General features: G+C 38.9%; 1 pseudogene; it reads left to right on the top strand.

Annotated features, from left to right (window-relative positions):
* Window positions 1-1,579: 1,579 nt before the first annotated feature.
* Window positions 1,580-2,264, top strand: LOC102869951 (annotated as a pseudogene).
* The last annotated feature ends 20,383 nt before the right edge of the window (window positions 2,265-22,647 follow it).

The raw sequence follows: 22,647 nt of genomic DNA, 5'->3' as shown, positions 1-22,647 counted from the left end.
CACTTCATATGTGCTCAGCTCAGCCTACAAAAATGAACCAGAGCATTCATGTTTCCTACCTCAGAGACTTTATAGTTAAGAGGAGAAAATAGATATTTAAGTTATCAACCACAACCTCTTTGTAGACTCTCACCACTGGGCTGATTGGCAGCATTATGATAGATGATGAAGAGATTGAGATTATTAACAGCTTTGGTTTGCTTAATTCCACAGTCAGCACTCTTGGTACCAGCATCCAGGAGATTAAAAGACAGATTGCATTGGGAAAGTCTGCTGTCAGAGATTTCTCCAACAGATTGAAGAGCAACAGTGTCAGTCTGGGGACTAAAGTGCGCCTGATTGAGGCCATAGTCTTTGCAGTTAACTTGCTATGCATCAGAAATGTGGACAGTAACTAGGAGAACTGATGCTTTTGAGCTGTGATGCTGGAGAAGAGTATTGAATATACCATAGACTGCTAGGAGAACAGACAGGTTTGTCCTAGAGATGGTGTGACCAGGTTGTTCCTCGGAGGCAAGGTTTTTAAAGCTTTGTCTGACATACTTTGGATATATTGTAAGGCGGGACCAGTCCTTGGAGAGGCATGTCATGGTTGGAAAGGTGAAGGGACAGCTCAAGAGAGGAAGACCTTTGATGAGATGGATTGATTCAGTGACTGGGGTAGTGGGAATAGGTGTGTCAGAGACAATAAGATTGGCACAGGATAGAGCAGGCATTAGGGCTGTTACACATAGGGCCATTGAGTCACAGGCGCCTTGACAGCACATAGCAACAAGAATATCAACCACCTAAATTCTGCGTGTATTAAGTGCTGTGAAAAAAAAGTTTCAAGGATCTGTGCTAGCATGGTAAAAGGAACTGAATGAACAAATATTTACATTGTTTAAATGATATTAATTCTTCATAAAATCTGAGTGTTTTTATAAATTATTTGGAACATAATGAACTTAAGTGAAGCTTCTTTAATTTTTATTGTATGTAGTAGTAAATGCAGTAGCAGCTCTGCAGGAGAAAAATAAGCAATCCCTTCCTGTTCATTTACTGCCTCTGAAGACTGGCTGGAAGGGTCACTAATGAATCGGTTCCAACTCAGTGATAACAACAATAGTAGTAAAGAAGGCTTGTGTTGCCCCAGATCCAGAGAAGCTGGGGTTTGAGCTGGTAAATCTGCTGTCAGGGACCTTTCCAGAGTCCTGAGAAGCAATGATGTCAGTCTAGAGATTAAGGTGCCCCGATCCAGTCCATGGTCTTCAAAAGTACTTGCTATCCATCAGAGCTGGATAATGACTAAGGATGACAGAAGAAGAATTGATGCCTGTTGTGCTGGAGAAGAGTTTTAAACATACCATGGACCACCAAGAAAACAAATAGGTCTGTCGTGGATAGGGTGAAACCAGGTTTTTCCTTGGATGCTAGGGTTTTACATACTTTGGGTATATAGTCAGAAGGAACCGATCCTTGGAGAAGGACTCATGCTCAGAAAGGTGGAGAGACAGTGCAGGAGAGGAAGATCCTGGATGAGATGGATTGATACAGTGACGAGGGCAGTGGAGCTCCTCAAGAGTTACTCATCTATGAAATGGCAGAGGATGGAAGAAATTGTAACCAGAGATGTTTAGAGTGAATAAGAAGCAACATAAGGGGAACTTCACAGACCCTTCTTCAATCACTGAAAAGAAGAGGAGGGATTGAGATGAAAGGCAGAATATTGTCCTATGGAGACAGCCACTCATTCATTACCTTGCAGTATTTTTTCCTGGAAGTCCTAGTAATCAAAATTATGGCATCGTCAAAGCATTGTGGTGTCTTTTACTGCTGCTTGCTGTGCTTATAGCTACATAATATGTTGAAGGAGCACATCAACAGTATGTGCAGCACATAGAGAAACAGTTCCTTTTGTATACCTACTGGATAGGCTTAGGAATTTTATCTTCTCTTAAGTGTTGGGCTTGGAACAAGGCTGCACACCTTTCTGCTTTATCTGGGTCCACACATAGCTTCTGTGACATTAGCCGCTTTTGAATGTAATTGAGTTAATTTCCCTGACCTAATTTAATTTGCCCTACCGGGATCAGATTATTTGTCCAGATGAAGAGAATATTGAAGGAGCTATTTCCTTGTGGAACATCAGCTGAAAAGTTAGAATTGAGGCCTGCATGTGGGGTATTGGTACAGCAATTGGAGAACTGCCTCCATATTTCATGGCAAGAGCAGCTCAACTCTTAGATGCTGAACTGAATGATGAGGAATACTCCATGGCATAAAGTTATGCAAAATTAATCCAATAGCGGTTGAACTTAGAGGAAAAAACCTTAATAAGCAGAGAAAGTTTTAACTGCAGAAATTAGATTGAATAATTTCCCTACTTAACCTGGGAGGACTCCACCCTTTTCTAACTGATAGCAAGTTTTAAGAGTTTTTTCTTGAAAGCATTTTAGTCCAGATTTTGCACTGACATATTTCTCCTTTGTGTGTTAAGGTAAGGTGTCCACCCCCAACACAATCCAAATTGTATTTTGTTCAGGTGGAATGTGATGTCCTGCAGTCAGCTTAACAGAAACTGGCCTTCTCTATTTGTTACTTAGTACAATTAAAGAATTCCTGCCACCCAAGAAGAAACATTCCTAAGTATGTCAAGCTTTTTAGTTTGTTCAAATGATTGCTTTCTTTTTATTCTAATTCATCAAAATGTATTTAAATTATACTAGATTGGGTAAAAGTCTTGCACATCTATCATGGTAAAATTTAATATGCCATCCTGCCCTTCCTACTGGTTTTGGTGTGTTTTTTTTTTAAAAAAGCCATTTTATGATGCAGCATTGTATACCCTTTCGGGAAGTTAGTCTTTATATTTTAAGACAGTATAAAAACAACTATGAGAGATCATCTCACCCCAGTAAGAATAGCACAATTTAACAGAACAGCAAGCAGCAAATGCTGGAGAGGTTGTGGAGAAACTGGAACCCTTATTCACTGTTGGTGGGAGTGTAAAATGGTGCAACCACTGTGAAAGGCGGTATGGTGCTTTCTCAAAAAGTTGCAAATAAAGATACCATTTGACCCAGCAATTCCACTACTGGGAATATACCCGGAAGAGACCATAACTGACTCCCAAGCAGATATATGCACACCCATGTTTATTGCAGCTTTGTTCACAATAGCAAGGAGTTGGAAACAACCTAAGTGCCCATCAGCAAACGAATGGATAGAGAAGTTCTGGTCTATTCACACAATGAAATACTATGCTGCATTGGAAAACAAGGAACTCGTGCAATATTATTCAAAATGGGTGACTCTGGAGGACATCATACTGAGTGAAGTATCTCAGCCACAAAAAGACAAAAACTGCATGGTGCCATTGTTGTAACTGACATCGGGATGGGGTGAGACTAAGAAAGATGGGTTCAATAATGTATACTGCATTGAAACAAATAAGGGAGAAAACTGTTTAAAAGGGATATGTGATTAGGTACTTTTGTCATGATAGTCCAGAGCGAAGGCTGCATAGTGGAGTGGACCTGGGGGGAGGGATTGTAAAACAATGAAAGAATTTTACTTTTCCAAGAGGGTAGTGTATGGGGCGGGGGGAGGGTTAGGAGGGGAGAAAAGTGGAATAATAAATGAATGGAAACCCAAAGTTTCTGTAAATTTTCACTGAAATTAATAATGTTTTTAAAAAAAAGTATAAGGGAAATCTGATTAATGTCTCATGAATGAGTTGATGCCATTTTTTATTGTGTATATTTAGAATAAAGTCAAGAAAAAACTTTATAAAGATATCTTTGATCATATGAAAACCAAAAAAAGAATGCTTATGTTACATAGAGCACCAGTACTTCTACCCAGTATTACTTTTGTACCATTAGTGCAAAAGTCAACATTGAAGAAACAAATAGTAGCATTATGATAGTAGTTGTGATCTTGTTGACTCCCTCACTTGGTCTTAGAGATTCTAGAATCCTCTGACCCCATTTTGAGAATCTTTTATCTGCAAGGCTATTGAATACATTATGCATTTTGTATTTGTCATTGCAATTTTTTTCCCCCACATACTTGGGCATGTGTTTTTTGTTTGTTTTTCTCTTTCTTTTTCACTTTTAAAAAAATTTATTATTAATTCCAATGAAAATTTACAGAGACTTTGGATTTCCATTCTGTCATTGCAATTTTAAATTAGGACTTTTATAAGTGTTTATATAAAGTTTTAAAAACTTAATAGACATTAAGGCTGTTAGTTTGGTCATTTAACACTCATTAGTCCTTATATCAGCACTGTTCTGGGTGGTAAGAATATAACCTGTGGAAAAAAGATTAATAGGTTTGCTGTCTTGGAACTTAGCTTATGGTTTTCCCCCCCTATATCTTGGAGAATGCTGTCTCACTAGGTATGTGACTATTGCCCTACCCTCCCTTTTTTTATAAAATTCTGGTTATATATGTTTCTCTACTGATCTCTTCCTTGGCTCTGATAATTTTTTTTTGTTTCAATGGCTTTATGTTTCCTGTTGGTAGTGTTTTTAAAGGTACAAGGTTCACATGGGACTGAACATATCTGACCTCTACTAATGCCACAAAGGGGAAGTTCCCCACCAACAACATCCACAACACAAGACCAATTCTTAGGAGGTCAGCTATGCCTCCTCATACTCCTGTACCTTCTTGCTCTATTTCTGGCACAATTTTAAGTATTCTACTGGGTTTGGAATCCATTGCAATAGCTCACAGAACATGTGAAAGCATAACTCACAGTGAGAGAGTTTATGAGGGAAGTAAACAAGGTACAATTTCAATTGGCAAGAGGGTGGAATTTCTCACGACAGCTTCTGAAGCATGCCTACAAGCCTCTTCAGCCTCGTGGCTTTAGGCCTGTGTTAGAAAGCTCTTGTTACTGTTGTTGTTAGGTGCCTTTGAATCAAGTACAACCCCTAGCGACCCTGTGATCAACACATATGAGCCTTATTGTATCCTGTGCCATCCTCATACTTCTGACATATCAGAGCCCATTGCATAGTCACAGTGTCAGTCTGTCTGGTTTTGAGGGTCTTCCTCTCCTTCACCAAGCCTCTACCTTTCTGATAATCATATCCCTTCCCAAGAAATAAATAGCACCTCCTAGCAAAATATTCAAAGTATGTGAAACATTATCATCTTGCCCACAAAGAGCACTCTGGCAGCACTTTTTCTAAGATGTATCTGTTCTTTTGGCAGTCAATGGGATGTTCAGTACTCTTCTCCAACGCCATAGCTCGAAAGCATCAATTCTTCTGTCATCCTTATTCTATATACAGTTCTCACATGCTTAGTAAGTGGTCAGAAAGACCATGGCCTGAATCACATGCACCTTAAGTCTTCAAACCCTCCAACAAACTGGAGTGAAGGTTCCTAGCTGTGCTTTCATTAGGTAGCAGTCCCAAGGTGAACTCTGTCTTATGTCAGGTCTCTGGGTCTCTGCTGTAGTTGCTGCTGCTCTCCTGTAAGTCTGGCTGGCTTAGGACTCTGGCCTCAAAGGGCACACTGCATTGTCTATTTCTTTGCTATTGGTGAGATTCTCAAATTCTGCTGAATCTACTCAGTTTAATGGTGAGATTAGCCAACCCCTTTTGTGGATAGATTGACATGTTTTCTTCACATATTCCTGCCCAACCACACAGCAAAGGCAAAGCCAGTGGCTAAGAAAGGTATTTTGAACAGTCAACCCCTTAACACCGCAAGTGTAATATGTGGATAAGTGTTTATTTTAATGTTGATAGCAACTCTATGAACAACAGATTAAACCCATGCCTTATTTTATGCCATCCTCAGTCTCTGCCATGCTCAAGTCCATTGTCATAGTCATTCTGTCAGCCTATCTCATTGCGTATCTTCCTCTCTTTCATTTACCATGTTCTTTTTTAAGTAGTGAAATATTTACCATTTTTAGTTAAACTAATTTTACTTTTTACTTTTATTGGCTATTTTTTTTTGTCAGTGACCTCAATTAATTATTTTTTGCAGCTAAGCAAGAGTGGATTATACCAACTAAGAACTATTCTTTGTATTATGTTATGATTGACCTGTAAATCTCTAATAAATAAGTGGCCAGTCTTTTAATTATCTAGACATTTCTATAAGGAAATTGCATAGAAAGTAATAGTGCCTCCTCTTAAATCCTTCCTGTTCTCATCTTACTCTGCTTTTACAGCACATTTACCATTAGATAGTCTCAAGTTCACCTCACAGCAAACTAATATGTATTAGAACAATATGTTATACAGGCATGTATTTTTTTTTGTTTGATTTTTTTATTATTAATTTTAATGAAAATTTACAGAGACTTTGGATTTCCATTCATTCATTGTTGCACTTTTCTCCCTACCCACCCCTTTCCCCCCAGTTCACTCTTTGAAAGGTAAAACTCTTTCATTGTTATACAATCCCTCCCCCTGGGTCCACTCCATTATGCAGCCTTTGATCCAGACTTCTGTCATGACAGTAAAACCCAATCACATATCCCCCCCAAACACCTTTCTCTCTCATCTGTTTCAATGCAGTAAACATTATTTATCTCATCTTTTTCAGTCTCCCCATAACCCCGAAGTCAGTCCCGTTTTACAACAGTGGCACTATGCAGTATTTGTCCTTCTGTGACTGGGATATTTCAGTCAGCACAATCTCCTCCATGGTCACCCATTTTGAATAATACTTCATGAGTTTCTTGTTTTTCAGTGTAGTGTTGTATTCTGTTGTGTGAATATACCACAGTTTATCTTTCCATTGGTTTGCTAATGGGCAGCTGGGTCGCTTCCAACTCTTTGCTTTTGTGTACAAAGCTGCGAAAAGCATGGGTATGCATATATCTTCTTGGATGTCAGTTATGGTTTCTTTGGGGTATATTCCCAGTAGTGGAATTGCTGGGTCAAATGGTATCTCTATTTGCAACTTTTTGAGAAAGCGCCATACTGCCTTCCATAGTGGTTGCACCATTTTACACTCCCACCAACAGTGAATAAGAGTTCCAGTTTCTCCACAACCTCTCCAGCATTTGTTGTTTGCTGTTCTGTTACATTTTGCTATTCTGACTGGGGTGAGAGGATATGTCATAGTTGTTTTGATTTGCATCCTCTTAGAGCTGGGGATTTTGAACATTTCTTCATGTGCTCGTTGGCCATCTGACTGTCTTCTTTGGTGAAGTGTCTGTTCATATCCTGTGCCCATTTTTCAATTGGATTGTTTACCTTTATCTTATTGTGGTGTATCTACGCATGTATTTTCCAGCATGTTCGAACCTGCCATTAGGGCTATTCTGACAGTCTACCTCAGAGCCTCCTTTGTCTACATTGACCCTCTGCTTTGCTTAACAGGAAGTCCTCCTCCAGCAGTTGATCTTTTTTCATTATATATTCAAAGCAAGTGAGTGGTTCTCTTGTGAGTCCTGAGGTTTTTATTGATATTTTTGGGCTATAGATGGCCAAATTTTTTTCCTCCTCTTAATATAGAGTCTCCATTGAAACCCAGGATAAATCTGATGATATGTAAAGTATTGCTGGCATAGCTTCCAGCATCATAGCAGCATTCAAGTCACCATATTTAACAAACTGACAGATGAATGGTGGAAATTTAGCATTCTTAGGCTATGAATGCAGCTTACACAGATAGAACTTTGCTTGCTGAAAGTGAGGAGACTATGAAAAGCTTGCTGCAGAAGATCAAGGACTACAGCTGTGGTATGGTTTGCATCTCAATGTCAAGAAAACAAAGGTCCCTACTACAGGACCAACATTACGTATTGATAGATGGAGAAAAGATTGAATGATTTATTCAATGATTTATTCTTGATTGGGTTAACAGTCAACACCCTTGGTACTAGCAGTCAGGAAATCAGGAGATAAACTGCACTGGGAAAGACCACTGTCAGAGACCTCTCTGAAAAGTTGAAGAGCAGTGATGTCAGTTTGAAGACTAAGGTGTGCTGTACCTGATTCAGGCCATGATCTTCTGAATCATCTGCACATCAGAGAACTGGGCATTGAATAACGATTACAAGAATTATTGATACTTTTGAGTTACGGAAGAACAGTACTGAATATCCCATGGGTTGCCACAAGAACAAACAAATTGTATTGGGAAAAGTGCCGTCTGAATGCTCTTTGGATAGAAATATGAGGCTTCATCTTTCACACTTTGGACATGTAGCTAGGTGAGGCTGTTACCCTGGAAAGGGACATCATGTTTGGAAAGGTCAGCGAAGGAGAAGATAACCCCACATTGAGATGGATTGACACAGTGACTTCAGCAGTGGGTTTTAGAGTTAGAGATGATGAGGATAGCACAGGATAAGGCAGAATTCAAGTTGGCTATTCTATGAGTTGTGCTTGACTTGACAGCATCCAACTACAGAAAGTGTATAAATGACATGAGATTTTAAAACTCTGGGGTTTCAGAAATAATACTCTGGGAAAAGATTAGGAATTCTTGAACAAAGTAGATAATACTACTACTAAAATTCATCAAAAAGTGAACATTGGTATTTTATAATCCTGGAGGAATACAACTGTTAAGAGAAAACTTACTATAAATCCTTTAACTCTGGTAGCCTAAGTGGTAAGGGAATTGCACTGCTGTCCCCAGAGTGTGTGGTTTGAATCTACCAGCTGCTTTATGGGAGAAAAATGGACAGTTTTCTCTCAGTATGTTTACAGCCTCTGGAAATTTGGCTGGAGGTCAGCTCTGAGTTGTTACTGACTTAATGGCAGTGAGATTGAATTTTGGGTTTTGATAAAAAACCCGAGGGAGAAGCTATAAATCAACAGGAGCAAATCACTCATCTTTCTCCTGAGAAGTCAGCAGTAGATTTGAGCTCATAGACGCTGCCTTTAGGTTAGCAGCACAACTCTTATGATCCAAATATATACCCAGTTAAAGCCAGAATATCTAAAACATTAGATAAAGATTAAACTATTTTTAATATATTTTCTTACCAAGGCAGGAAGCCATTTGGCGTATTTTGAAAGTGTTTCTATATATTTCAGTACAGAATTTAGTTGAAATAATTTTATTTTAAACCTTACCTTCTTCAATTGGTAACTGAAAAATTAGAGTGTTTTTAACTACTGTTTCCAAGGTGAAAGGCAGGCAGTATGAATTCAGCCGCTACTCTGGCGGAAAGATGTGCAGTCTCCTTCCATGTGGTTTACAGCCTCTGTAGGGTCGGTTGTGAGTCATTTCCAGTTTGACAGCAGTGAGTTTGTATTTCCAATTAAGAATCAGTTGCTATTCAGTATATATTTAGATCATAAGGAGTTGTGCTGTAGACCTAAAGGCAGCATCTCTCTGTCAGCTCAGATCTACCGTTGGCTTCTCAGGAGAAAGATGAGTGATTTGTTCCTGTTGATTTCTAGCTTCTGCAAACCCACTTGGGTTTCAGCTATGAGTTGGTTCTGATTTGGCTTCAGTGTGTTTTATTTACATAGCAAATTATCAGGTGCTCAGAAGGAGCCAAAACTATACTATATTACTTCTTAATGAACTTATGAAAGTACGACTGTTATAATCAAATTTAGATTTAAGTTGCTGCTGTTGTCATTACTTGCTGTCAAGGTTGCCATCATTCATGGCTATCTCATGTAAAATGGAATGAAATGCTACTTCGTCCTGTACTCCCCTTAATTAATTATGGATTGATTGAATAGTGCGCTTTTGTGATTGATAGGAGTTTCATTGCCTAATTTTTAGAAGTAGAACACCAGGACTTTCTTCCAAGTGGCTACTACCCATTCACTGCTGTCCAGTCAATTCCAACTCACCATAACTATATAGAACAGTATAGATCTGATTCATAAGGTTTCTGAGATTATAAACTTCATAGGACCAACAGGGGGTGGGTTAAGTGCTTAGCTCATGTTTGACCCACTGCATCATCAGGGCTATTTAAATGGCTATTGATATGTGCTTCAAATTGAAACCAGCTTATAACTGACATTCCAGCAGGCTTTCAGAAGCTGTAAATCTGAGGAGAGGCGATTGCCCATCTTTCTACTGTGAAGCATTTGGTGAATTTGACCACTTGCCTTTAGATTGTCAGCACAGTTCCTTACCATTTGGCTACCAGGGCTAAATAAATGGCTGCTAGGTATGTTTAATTCAGATTTTCATTTGTGTTGAAACGTCTACTGTCTTTTTTTATAGTAACTAGCTTGCCATCACCCTATAAAAAGAATATATACACTTACTCCTCACTTACAGGTTGTTTCATTAGCTAATATTCTGTATTTATGACAATAATGAAAGTCTTATTTTGGTTGAGAAAGTGGTGGCTATGGAGGCAAGGGATGTGTAGTGTGCCCTCCATGGAGGATAGTCTGTGCCAGCTGGCTAATATCTTCCTCCGGAAGGAGCCCTAGGTCCAGCTGCTACAAGGAACAAGCGTTCTCTGTGGTCATTGCCTCCAGCAGTACCAAACTTGCAGACACTTATTCTAGGTTCCCAGCTCCTATGTAGTTTGAGGTTCTGGAGTTCAAAATTGCTGTAAAATGGGAAGGGACTAAAGATAACAGAGAGGATGTTTAGAAAAAATATGTGTAAGTTGACAGTGAGCTGAACTGGACCTAAAGTCTCCTCCATGATAGATATGAGTGCCTGACCTGGCTCCCAGCCCCTCTCAAGAACATCATGTGCTCCAGGGTTGTGAATGCAGGATTTGCTGGGATGAGAGTATAGCTCCAGATGTGATTTTCGCAGGGAAGTTCTGAACCAACAACAGGAGGAAGGTGAAATGGTTAAGCCATGTGTCTTTTTTTTTTTTATAAAATTGTGATTTTAACAAAAGTTTATAAAGAACTTGGGTTTCTAATCATTCTTGTTGTACCTTTTCCTCCTTGCCTCCCCCCCCCCCAGATCACTTTTTTCCCTTTGGGGAAAAAAATTCTTTCATTGTTACAGTGTCGTCATTCCGCCCCCACCCCTAAAAACCACTTTACTATGTAGCTCTTATTCCACACTCTTGTCATGCCACTAATAACCTCATTATATATTCCTTGTGTACAGTTCTCTCCCTTGTTTCAATGCCGTGTATATTATTTATCCCCTCTTTTCTTAGTTTCCCCCCCAGTCCCCATGTCAGTCCTGTTTTATAACAGTGGCATTATGCCATATTTTTCTTTTTGTGACATATTTCACTGTCCTCCACGGTCACCCACTTTGTATAATAATTATGAGTTCTTTATTTTTCAGTGCAGCATAATATTCCATTGTGTGAATATACCACAGCTTCTCTATCCATTTGTTTCTTGATGGGCACTTGTGTTGTTTCAAACTCTTTGCTGTTGTTAACAAGGCAGCAATAAACATAGGTGTGCAAAGTCATGCGTCTTTTACTCAGGCAGCCTGGCTTTATTGGCTTCTTTAAGCTTCTAGAGGAATAATGTATATGTGCATTTTTCTTGTTACTACTCTTATGATGAGCTCATCAGTAGTAAACCTTATCTGTTATTTCTATAGTCAGGATTTCTAAATTTTTTTTTTTTAAACCAACACAAACTGAGACAAGTGGATGCTCTCTGAAAGTAAAACTAAAAGTCTTCAATTTTTGTATAATTCTGTTTTCCTAACAGGAACATAGACTTTGAAATCTAACCATGTTGTAGCGTGGGTATATTTGACTTTATTAGATTTCTGTTGCTTCCTTTGTGTGAAAAGATGTATAAAGATACTCTCAACCCCAAATAGTTTAGTGCCACTAAATATATAATGTGTAAGGCACTAGCTGCTAACTGAAAGTATGGCGATTCAAATTCATCGTCAGCTCTGCAGAAGAAAGGAAATTTCTGTCTCTAAAAGATTTGCAGTTTCAGAAATCTGATGGAGGTTGCCCTGAGTCAGAATTTACTTGATGATGGTGAGTTTGGGTTTTTGGTTTTAAAAATGTGTATTTTTGAAAAAGATTATTGTTAGTACTTCAGGTCATTTTGAGCTAAACATTTTTAAAGTAGATGGGAGCATATACACATTTAATATTTGAAAGACTAATCCTTTATGGGCATGGTTAAAGCATCATGACTGTCACTAGAGAGCCCTACAGCTAATTAGGTACTAGCCACCATCTGGAAGAGCATATATGAATTTTGAGTGTCCACCCTAGACTAAGTCTGTCTTTATGTATTTATTTTTATTGTAAAAAATATGTCTGAGGATCCAAGGAAGTAAGAGGTGGGAGCAGAAGGGAGAGGATGCATAGGGATGAAATTAAGGGGTTGCATAATTTGGTGAGTGGAGGGAATGGGTTAGGGAAATGAGAAAGTTCCATCGGGGACTGGAAAAGACAGGATAATAATGGATATAGTCCAGTGGTGGGTTTGTTGTTTGTTTGTTTGTTGCTTTTTTACTGAGACTGTCTTTTTTATTTGTAGGTTTCCCATTTGGGAATAGGGGCACAGACTCTGGCTGCTTCATGCTGAACAGGGGCATTGAGATGAAGGATAAGGGGAGCCCACTTTAACACTTCACTGGTTGTCTTGAGTTGACACTGCATACCTTCTTGTTCAGTTAGAGGATATTTTCGTGATGTTTTCTGCCCTCTGAACTGTAAGGTGTATATGCGTAGGTGAGTCCAATGGTAGTGGCTGGCTGAACTTTCAGGCTCCATCCACCTTCGTTTCTTTAGCTGGCAGTTATATTTCCCTTTTGTCTCTGGAATGGGGTTCAGGATTCAGGTTTTGGAACAAGACTCAGTGTTCCGGTTACCTATAGGAAAGGGAGCAAACCTAGATGGAACAGATGTGTGAGTTAGAAAGAAAAGTGCTTTGGAGGTGTTACTTATAGGTGTACTGGAGAAGAAGATGGAGGAAAGTGGCTTAAGTGTATTTATTCCTCATACACACCAAGTGGCTCTCCCCAGGGATCACTTAGTCTGACCTTTATGCAACCAATACTCTGTGAGAAGTACACTGGGCAACTAACAGGGACTGTTGTTGTGTACTGTCAGGTCTTAACCTGACTCTCAATGTTGGGCCTTCCAAATGGGGGCTCATTTTCCAGCACTACATCTGCTGTAGGGCTACTGAGATTAACAAGGTTTTCATTGGCTAATTATTAGAAGCCCCCAGGACTTTTGTCTTAATCTGGAACCTCCACTGAAACCTATTCACCATCGGTAACCTTGCTTCTTTTTTTTTTTTTTTAAGTTTATTATTTTTTTGTGTGTGTACTGTCAAATCAGATCTGACTGGTACAGGAGAAGATTGCCCCTCCTTCTCCAGCAGAGCATCTGGTGAATTCAAACCATGTACCTCTGGGATTGCAGTGAAGCTTCTTGCCAGTAGGCCACCAGAGCTCCCCATCTATGTAAAATAACCAGGGAGATAGCTTCCAGCATTACAGTAACATGGAAGCCACCAGAGTATGATAGACAGGTGGTAGTGGGTAAAAGTTATATATATGAAGAATTAATTTTATTGTGCATGTCATTCAAATGCATTATGATAAATATTACTACCCAGTATGCTTGGAGGAATCTATAGGATTAATATTCAAGACTCTTCTCCAGCATAACTGAAAGGCCTTTGAGTTGTGGTGCTGGAGAAGAGTCTTGAACATGCCATGGACCACCAAGAAAATAATTAAGTCTGTCTTGGAGCGAGTGAAACCAAGTTTCTCCTTGGATGCTAGGATTTTGAAGCTCCATCTCACATACTTGGGGTATTTGGCCAGGAGAGACTGGTCCTTGGAGAGGGATATAATGGTTGGAAGGGTGGACAAGAAAAATGTACCTACTTTGAGTTAACAATATTTTAAGCTTATTTTTATTTTGTCTTATGGTGTAAACTTCACAAGTAAGAAAATGGTTATAAAGGTTTAATCAAGCTTGCAATTAATAAAAATAGAGAAAAATAGAAGATTCCAGTAATCCATTTTGGAAGATCTAGATTGTTGTCCTAGGGATAGCTAACAGAAAGGTGAATGGTTTGAATTTACCAGCCACTCTGTGTTAGGAAGATGTAGCAGTCTGCTCCCAGAAAGGTTTCTATTTTTAGAAACCCTGAAAGAAACAGTTGTACTCTGTAATACATGGTTTCTGAGTTGTATTTAACTCAGCAGCACACAACACAAATATACTATTGTTTTGAGTAATAAGTTCTAGAAGTGTATGTGGCAGTTAACCCACTGAGCTGGGGACTTCTGTGTTACCCTCCTTTTTTTCTGTTCTCAATGTAATGATGCTGTACTTGACTTTAAAATTTTAGATGAAGTGTAGCATAACATATGAGAGAGTATCTTCATAAATACAAAAAAAGAAGCAGTTGCATATTTATAGAAAATTTTCCTTTTGGGTAAGTACACTTCAGTTAAACTTTTTATGGTAATACATTCCTCACCCTTACCCCCTTTCAGCCAGCATAATATTTTTAAGCTACATCAATACTGAAACAAGTGCAAGATAACATTTTTCCATTGGTTGAGTAGATGCTGTGTGCCATCAAGTTGGAACTAACTCATAGCTAACCTATCAGTGGGTTTTCAAGAGGCAGTAACTTGTGTGGAAGGATATTTCCCATATTGCCCCTACAGAGCAGCTGGTAGATTTGAACCTTTGGGATTGTAGTGCAGTTTCTTACACTAGGACACCGGAGTTCTCTCCAGTGGCCAAATTGTTGTTGTGTACCTTCAAGTCAGAACCAGCCCATAGCAGACCCTACAGTCAGTTTTCAGAGGCTGTTAATTGCATGGGAGATTGCCCATCTTTCTCTCACAGAGTAGCTGATGGATTCAAACTGCCTGCCTTTGAAATTGCAGTGCAGTATCTTACCACTAGGATACCAGAACTTGCTGTGGCTGAGTTGTAAGTTCAATTCAGGTGTTCTTACCGAATATATATCATTTGTTTATCCATTTAACTGCTGGTGGACATTTCAGCACCCCCCCCCATCTTTTGACTGTTGTATATAGTGTTTCAGTGGACATTAGTGTACACATCTTCTTTTTGAGTCTCTACTTTTTTTTGGATATATATCTAGAAGTGGAGTTGTTGGGTTATATTAAGAGCCATAGTGGTATGTATATAGTGCATTCTTTATGTGTTAGACTGCTAATCAATAGGTGAGCAGTTCAAATCTACTAGGTGTTCAGGGGTAAAGATGAGACATTCTTTTCCCATAAATATCTGTTGTTAGGTGCCTTCAAGTCAACTCCAGCATACGGTGACTCTATACAGCAGAGTGAAACCCTGCCCAGTCTGGTGCCATCCACACCTTAAGCCCATTGTTGCAGTCAGCCCATAACATTGAAGGCCTGCCTCTTTTGCTGATGCACTGGAGAGTGGCCATGAGTCATAATCTGCTTGATGATAGTGAGTTTGGTTAGTGCATCAATACAAAGAAAGAGTCTGGTTTACAGCTTGAATGCTCTGTAGAAATGAATACTAGTTAGATTGAAGATACTATGATTCCTTTTTCCCCACTTAATATAGCATGGGCCTTGAAACTAGATTGTCTTCCAAGACAAATAGACATACATACAACCTCTGCTTTAAGATTCCCATGAGAATATAAGAATTTGCCTAGAGTATACTTTGTTGAGTTGACATCAGACAGTGTTTGTTTTCGTGATAAAGTGAGAGTGCAGTACAGGAAAGGCAGAGGAATTTAGTATCCATTTCTTTAGTCTGTTACTACATGCAGCCATTAATTGTGGATCACTGTTTTCCTTCATTGCTATTAAAATTTGCTTAGAAAGTGGCTAACCTGTTATTTGCTATGGATGATCTAGAACAGATAGCCATCCCAGCACAGAAGATGCCAATTCCCGCAGAGTTCTGTATGATAATGTTTAATTAGCATCACAAGATTGGTGTATAGGGATTAGAATGTGATATTAGCATTATTACAGGTAGTATTCTGTAGAGACTAAGAGGTATATCGCATGGGTCTAACACCACAAATACTGTTTTTGTCTTCCGGGAAACTGACAGGCTAAGTGGAATTCTCTTGATCTTGCTTTTGTATTCATTTCATCTTATCCCATGTGAATATTTCTCCCACTCACCCTGCTAGGGTGAGATGAATTTAAATTATCATTTTAATACAAAATGTTTATTCTCTTTTGGAGCTATTGTTACCGATGCTTGCTTTTACCAAATGTTTTAACAATGTTATGACTGTTTTTTTGCTCACCAGTACAGGAAGTTTCACTGCCAGGTAACCAGCAGAGAAAATGGCAAAGAAGATGAAGTAGGTCATAAGTAGTGGAAATGTGATGGCTTAAGGAGCAAGCAGGTTAATGATGCTACAGAGGTTGAGGTAAGATGATCGTGATACTTCCCCTAGTTTTTATCAGAGCCCATTCATAAATAACCCGACTGACCATCTCAGTGGTGCCCGGAGCAGTAATGAAATTCTGCTTTCTTTTTTTATCTGGTTCTTTGGAAAATGGGAATACATAAGATAATTTAGTTCATAATCTGACCTCATTCAAAGGCCAGGATGTGTAGGAAAGGTTGCCTTCACAAACAATAAAATCTCTCTGTATCATCTCTCATGTACTTAATTCTTGCAACCACATACATTAAAACCCTAGAAAGGTTTTTCCTTTGTGGGATCAAAGATCACGTTGCCTGGTGATTATTTCTCTTTATGTTTGGGAAGTACATACTACAAAACTGGAATTCTCTGGAGGCCAACATTCCTTTCGTCTAGCTGAGGTCAATAGCTGAGGAGGTGAAGTTTCTAAAAGACTAGTAGACCTTCAGGCCAGTGTCCTGGGGACATCAAAGTTATTAGGATCAGAGCATAAATAATAAAGTTTCATTTTGGAAAAAAGCCTGATGTTGGGACTCTTTATTATAACTGCATATAATGGTTTTAGTAATTAAGTTCTCCAAAAGTTATCAAGTTTAATTTGAAAATATTTGGGAAACTTAGGGAAGGTCCTATTTTTCAATTTGTTTCATAAAGAAACCTTATTCTTTATGTTATGTTATGTGTAACATTAAATACTGAAAGAAACTTCGCTCAGTAGTATAAACTGGATGTAATAGATACTTAAAATTCTTCTTGTGGTTGGAATAAAGTAAATGCATCACCCTGAAAATAACTAACCAATTAATCCCTATTAAAAGTTCTATGTTTTGTCATTATTTCCAGGGTTGCATGGTGGTATTTCATGATCTTTGATTCTGTTATATAGTTAGAAACTTACTTAAATAGATAATTCATGATTATTATGTACCATTGAGTCAACTCTGTGGCCCTTCATGATAGCTTGGAGCTACCTATAGCATTTTCTAGACCATGTGATCTTTGCTGGGGTTGATTGCTAAGTTCTTCCTTGAAGCCACTGAGTGGGTTTGAGCCACCAGCCTTTCCGTTTGCAGCCAGAAGTTTAACTCATTGCACCACCTGCTCTGTAGCTGTAGTACGTTAGTACCAAATATTTTAGGAGTAGGGGGGAACTGTTTAGCCATATGTCTTTCTTGCATACACACACACATTTTATTTGCTTGCAATGGACTATTTTTGTAATTGGACCAACTGAAAGAGGGTGAGTTAGTTTGGTAAAGCAGCAGATACAGGCTTGATAACTTCATTCTTTTGAATAAAGCGGCAAGAGAAAAGTTGAATATTTGAACAAATGAGGATTTCCAGACATTTAATTAGAACATGCCAGTTTTACCTCAACTTTTTTTTTTAAATACTCCATGTTTTTGCATTTGAGAGAACTCCTGCTTCTCCTGGATTGAGCATTTTATTTCCAAACGTTTTTATGTATACACAGCTAAAAGTGATGTTTTTGTTTTTAACTTATAATTTACTTTAAATATGAGCCAGTCCATTACTAACTAACCATTTTAGTATCTATCTTACTGTGAGTTAAAAGGGAAGATATTTAATATTAACAGAACTTTTCTTGAATGCTTAACTGTGAGCCAAACACTATTCTAAATTGTACATGGATTACTTGTATAATATCTTTATGAGATGCTATTACCATTGTAGTTGCTATTATAATTGCTAGGGAGGACTAGTGACCTTGTGGTTAAAGACTTGGACTCCCATCCAAAGGCAGATGCTTTGAACTCACCAGCTGATTTCAGGAAAGAAGGTGAACAGGCTCTTCCCATGTGATTTACAACCTTTAAAAACCTGATACAGGGTGAGCTGTGAAGTAGGTTCCAGGGTGAGTTACTGCAATTGATTGCTAGTACTATTATTCCCTGTATTACAAATGAGGAAATTGAAAACGGAAAATTCAGAGTAACTTGCCTTAAATCACGCAAATAGAAAATAAAAAGTTAAAACTTGAACCTTGGGATTCTAATGCCAGATGCAATTCATTTACCTATTACTGTATTATACTGGCTCCCTCAGATTATACTTGCTTTATCAAACAGCTGTTGCAGCCAAACAGCAGCTTTCTGGAATTTAGCATTTATTCATTGTCTACTATATTAGACTAATATATGAAGATGAATAATAATTGATTCAGGGCCTACCTTTAGAAGGCAGAGTTTGCCTGAGTGCAAAGTGCAGTGAGAGATCTGTGTAGGGACACACACTCTGATCTCCCTCTAACCTCAGAGAGGTTCTTAACCAGCTACAAAAACAAGATAATCATCCATGACGTCACTTCCCTCAGTTTTGGCTCTAGTTGTTAGAGGAAAGATAGGGTAGGGATGAATGGTGCTAACTCTGGAAAAGAAACTCTTGCCCTAAGTAAGAGCCCACTTATCGCTGACCCTCCATTGGGTTTCCAAGGCTATACGTAGCATGGGAGGAGATGCCCATCTTTCTTCTTCAGAGCTACTGGTGGGTTTGAACTGCCAGTGAGACACCACATTTCGCTTACAAGGACATGCCACCAGAACTCTGTACCCAAGAAGAAAAGACCAGATAAATATATGAAGTGTTCCCAAAGAATAAATAGGAAAGAATACACCACTACAAAGTAACTTTTTGCTTAGAACTATCTTCATTGTGCTCTGCCCTCAAAACCTGTCATTGAGCTCTTTATTTTCTAAGACTAAGAAGATTAAGTAGCTCTGATGGCCTAGTTTATAGGGAGTTATGTTGCCAAGCCAAAGGAATGCAGTTCAAATGCACAAGCTGCTCCAAGGGAGAAGGATGTTTTCTTCTCATGCTATTTACAGCCTGTGAAAACCCACTGGGTGGTCAGCTATGAGTTGGTTCTGACTTGATGACAATGAGTCTGAGTGCATAGGGTTGTCCAGCCTTCTATATAGTATTGGTTCTAATAAAAACCTCCTGTATCTCATTGTAGTATATTTCTATACAATACAGTTTCTTCTGCAAGTTGACTGCTGCCTTCATTTAAGTCGGTATGTCTTGACCTGCCTTTATGTCTAGGAGCTTCATTGCACACAGGCCAGCTCCTAAAAGATGTACTATATTCCTGGCACTATTTTCTGGTGATTCTTAAGATCCCTACCTTTCAGCTCACTTTACTGGCTTTTCTTTCTATGAGATAAAAATTGCTACAGACCACATTCTAGATGCAGTGTAGATTCAGTTCTACGTTTAATTAGGATAGTGATGGAACCAGGAAATGCTACACTTAAGCCTGGAATTAGTATATAGTTTACCCGTTATATACAAGTATATCAGGATACATTGTCCATGACAGTGAAAGTTTGGAAGGGAGCTATTTAAAATGTTAATAAATTTTAATGCTTTTAAATGTAGGTGATTTTGGTACCCTGTAGTGAGGAGGGTAATACAGTTAGGTATAAAATGTACAAAATTAGATGATGAGAATCATTTGGAAACTGCCTTAGAAGAAGGAACACCCTTTTATCCCATGAATTGTATAAAAAGAAGGCATGTCTTTCTTGCCTTTGAAATTGAATAGTTGCCTAATTTAGCATGTCATGACTGAAACTGGCTGGTGTGTGGTACTTCTAGAAATATGATTATCCATAGATTGTGTTTTAAGGCTTTGTTTACCAATCTTGTTCATCTTTCAACTTGATGGGTTTTTTTGTGGTTGGTTTTTTTTTTTTTTTACTTTGCAAAGATTTACCAACATTGCTGAGTAGCAAGAAAATCGGGGTATGAATATTTATTTTTGCCATTAATTTAAAGCCCCTTCGGTATACTTGTCTCGGGTTTTGAAAAGCTGTATGATGAAACCTTTGTATTTATGAAAATTTAGGTAGCAGTATAAAAATGATCTGTTAAAGATCAGACATTTTCTTTTTATTGAAGTCTTCTTCATGTAGAGGCCCCTCCCTCACCCCCTACCTTGGCTTTAAAAGGAGAATTTGAAAAGGGTGTGCTTGGAATTCAAGGATGAAAAGAATTATTTTTTCAGGGGTGTTTCTTGAACTTTGTAGTTTAATCAGACATTGTAAAATCTAGAATTGCTTATGTGATCTGCCACAGCTAGAATGTAGTTCTAAGGTTTCTTTTTATATGTAGTCTTCAGAAATGAAGAATGCTTATTTTAGAAATTGTGCCCATTTCCCTTATAGATACCTCATAAAATCAGTTACTCTAAATGTTTACTTCCAAGCATCAAATGGGAGAGGGCAATGTTCAGAAACTCAGAATGACTCATCTGGCCAGTCATGGCTCTATCAGTAATTTTGTTTAAAGTTCTAATAGAAATGGCACTCCTGTCCCAGAACAAGCAGGAGCAATCGAAAAAATCAGTCTTTTAAAATATTTTTAAATATTTTAAATACTTCAGAAGCTAGACAACCAAGATTGAGACTGTACACAGCTTTAGTTTGCTTGGCTCCACAGTCAACAGTCTTGGCACCAGCAGCCAGGAAATTAAAAGGCGCATTGCCATGGGAAAGTCTGCTGTTAGGAGTACTGAAGAGCAATGGTGTCTCCCTGGAGACTAAGGTGCGTTTGATACAGGCCGTGGTCTTTGCAATCACTTGTTATGCATCAGAGAGTTGGACAATGGGCCTTTGAGCTTTGGTGCTGGAGAAGAGTATTGAGAATACCATGGACTGCTAGGGAAACAAACAGATTTGTCCTGGAAAGGGTCAAACCGGGTGGCTCCTTGGAGGCAAGGATTCTGAGGCTCCGTCTAACATACTTTGGACATGTTGTGAGGAGAGCCCGGTCCTTGGAGAAGGACATCATGCTTGGGAAGGTGGAGGGACAGCATAGGAGGGGAGTGGATTGATTCAGTGACTGGGATAATTGGGATGGGAGTGTCAGAGACAGTGCGATTGGCACAGGACAGAGCAGAGTTTAGGGCTGTTGTACATAGGGTAGCTATGAGTTGCAAGCGACTCGATGGCACATAACAACAACAGACAACCAAAGCACCTTGAGAAGAATAAAGAAACGCAAATACAGTACTAGATAAATGTGCTTTGGTAGTCCTTATGTGCTGCCTCCTGATAATGTACATTGTAAGTGAAGGACTACTTTGGAATATATGGCTCTGGTAGCCTAGAGATAAGAACCTGCACTACACTCCCAAAAGCATCCGGTTCAGATCACCAGCTATTCTGTTAGGAGCAGGATTGGACAGTCTCCTGTGCAATCAACTGCCTCGGAAAACCTGTTGGAGGATCAGGTGTGGGTCAGTTCCGACTCAGTGGTACGCAGCAAATTGGAATAATGTAGATCATTCAAGAAAATACTGTTTTCAGTTTCTTACTACTTTGTTTCACACTATTTTGAGAAGCAGTTTTGTAGTTGTCAGGTGCCATTGAATCCAATATGACTCATAATATTACCTTATTAATCAACAGATCTGAACCTTGTCTATCCTGTGCCATCCTCACACTTCCTGACACATTAGAGCCCATTGTGGTAGTCACCACATCAGTCCACTTGGTTGAAAGTCTTCCTCTTCTTCACCAACCCTCTACCATGCTTCATGTCCCTCCCAGCTTCACGTCCTTCTCGCAGTATGCCTGAAGTGTGTGAGGTAAAATATAATCTTTGCCTCCAAAGAGCATTCTGGCTGCATCCTCTCCAAGACATACTTGTTTGTTCTTTTGGCAATACTCTTCAGCATCACAGCTCAGTGACATCAGTTCTTCTGTTATTCATTGTCCAGCTCTCAGATGCATGGCAAGTGACAGAAAAGACCGGAATCAGACATACCTTAGTCCTCAAACTGACTTCATTACTCCTTAGTAATTTGGAGAGATTCCTAGCACCTGGTACCAAGGGTGTTTATTGTGGATCTAAGTAAGTTGTTGACAGTGTCAATCTTTTCAAGCAGATTTAGAGAGGGAATTTATTGAAAAGTCTACAAGATGAGAGCACATCTTAGTGGTATATATGTAGAATGAGGTTGAAGTCATTAATCACTGTGTTACAGCTCCAAGTAAAACTAAAGGAGAAGGAATCCGTTCTGTGTTTTGAGTATGAGTAGATGACTAGCGGAGAGCTCCAGTGGCATAGTCTGTAGGGATCTGTACTACAGACCCAAGGTTCCTTTTCTGGTTTAAATCCAGCAGCAGCAGGAGAGTTCTGCTGTGCATTTTACAGCCTCTGGAGAATCCACTGGAGGGTCAGATAGGAATTGATTTGGACTTTGGAGTATTAAGTTTGATACATAATGAGATAACTAGAACTTCAAGCTCTGACTTCTTAGTTGAAGGCCTGAGTCATTCAGCCTACTTTAAGGCATTATTGGACTGTCAAAATCCCTCAAGGTATGAAAAATTGAATCATGAAATAAAAAAAT

Source organism: Elephantulus edwardii, unplaced genomic scaffold (genome assembly GCF_000299155.1).
Source record: "Elephantulus edwardii isolate Elephantulus edwardi_28Jun2011 unplaced genomic scaffold, EleEdw1.0 scaffold00252, whole genome shotgun sequence".
NCBI classification, from domain to species: domain Eukaryota; kingdom Metazoa; phylum Chordata; class Mammalia; order Macroscelidea; family Macroscelididae; genus Elephantulus; species Elephantulus edwardii.
The sequence above is the reverse complement of the archived record's forward strand: the minus strand, read 5'-3'. Positions and strand labels throughout refer to the sequence as shown.